The sequence below is a fragment of the Azolla caroliniana genome, unplaced genomic scaffold (genome assembly GCF_043228905.1).
Source record: "Azolla caroliniana isolate FFs.n. ecotype wild unplaced genomic scaffold, voAzoCaro1.0.p SCAF_8, whole genome shotgun sequence".
NCBI classification, from domain to species: domain Eukaryota; kingdom Viridiplantae; phylum Streptophyta; class Polypodiopsida; order Salviniales; family Salviniaceae; genus Azolla; species Azolla caroliniana.
This window is the reverse complement of record NW_028230443.1, coordinates 17,963,566-17,965,206: the sequence shown is the minus strand read 5'-3', so window position 1 is coordinate 17,965,206 and position 1,641 is coordinate 17,963,566. Positions and strand designations below refer to the sequence as shown.

Sequence of the window (1,641 nt, the reverse complement as noted above, 5' to 3'; positions counted from 1 at the left end):
GATGGAGACCAATCGCTCTTGTGGACTAAGTGGTACCTGAACTTGGCTAAGGTGGGGGCTAGGGGAGCTATCTTGTAGAAGAGGGATAGGGGAAGCATGTGGGACAAGAAGTTTGTGGGCATCAAAATCAATCACAGCGCGGCGCTTGAGGAACCAATCACAACCTAGGGTGAGGGGGAAGAGTTGGTGGGGCAAGACATAAAAGTGATGTGAGAAAGTGATAGTGCCTAAGGTGAAGGTGCAATGGGCTTGTGTGTGAGAGTGGTAAAGATGTTGGTGATCGCCAAAAAGGACTTGGATGGAAGGAGCAGTGGATGTTGGGAGACCTAACCGGTGTACTAAAGCGGTGCTAATAGAAGATATACTACCACTAGTGTCTAATAAGATGGTGTGGGTGCAGTGATTAATGGTGGCGAGGGCGGTGCATACCCTCGAACTAGAAGAGGCAGACGCTTGGATGTGGAGGGCTGGCTCTTCCATTAGCACCCCGGACGTCAGTTTCCCGGAAGCTCAGCCAACGATGCCGCGTCAGCCATAGTTATCTGGACTTGTTGCTTGTGAGTTTGTTGTTGCAATTTCCGGCACTGACGTCGGACGTGTCCATAATTGTGGCAATAGAATCACCTTGGGCGCCCTTGGCTATCGCGATCGGGACGGTTGCGGCGAGCTTGCAATTGCATGTTTTGGACATCAATGTCCATGGGGGCCGCGCCTTGGTATTGGGTGCGTGAGTCGGTGGCTGATGGATGGGGCCAACGAGGTTGGGTGTCAGATAATGTACAAGCTTCGATTCGTTGGGCGATGAGGATGGCGTCGTTGAATGTCTGCGGACCTTGGTCCCGAGCGCGGCGAGTGATGTCGTGGCGCAGACGAGGCCATAAGAAGAAAAGCTTCACATGCTCGGGCATGGTCGGGTCAACGCGAATGAGGAGTTGATTGAAGCGAACACCAAATTGGCCCACGGGTTCGTGTGCTTGTTGTTGCAATGTTTTGAGTTGTTGTAATGTTGTTTGGGCTGAATTTTGATGAGCGAAGTTTTGTACGAGGAGATCCCGAAGGATCACCCAATTCTCGGTCACGTCGCTTGATTGTTGGACGTACCAGGTGGCGGCGACGTTTTCGAGCAAGGTATGAACTTCCAAAGCTTTGCGCTCTGTCGGACCATCGATGGTAACTAGAGATCATCTCAAAATGATCCAACCAAGCTAAGTTATCCTTGGAAGGCAATCCGGAGAAAGACTTCGGGTGCACCTTGGAATCTGGACGATCTTGCGCACGGTGGTTGTGAGCGGAGAGGAAGGAGAGCATAGCTTGATTCGTATGGCTTATTTGAAGCATGTCGTTGGAGACGAGTTCCAAGAGCTGCTCCATTTGGAAAGGGGGAGGTCGTGCGTGAGGTTGCGAGAACTCACGCTCCATCGGGGTATCGACGTTGGAGGTGGCGAAAGGGAATTGGGATGCCATGAATAATGTAGTAGTGGCTAAAATTTGAGCCCGCTTCTCCACCAATTATGTGAAATGCACATAAAAGGAAACCAAACCAGCTAGCTAGGTTCATACTTATCATTCAATATATAGAAGATACAAAGAACCCATTTTGGGACGGCCTAGCTACACGTGTCCCAAAATGGTGTGCTAAAA

At 50.6% G+C, this 1,641-nt stretch overlaps 1 pseudogene; it reads right to left on the bottom strand.

Annotated features, from left to right (window-relative positions):
* Positions 1 to 415: 415 nt before the first annotated feature.
* Positions 416 to 1,371, bottom strand: LOC147861205 (uncharacterized; annotated as a pseudogene).
* Positions 1,372 to 1,641: the final 270 nt, after the last annotated feature.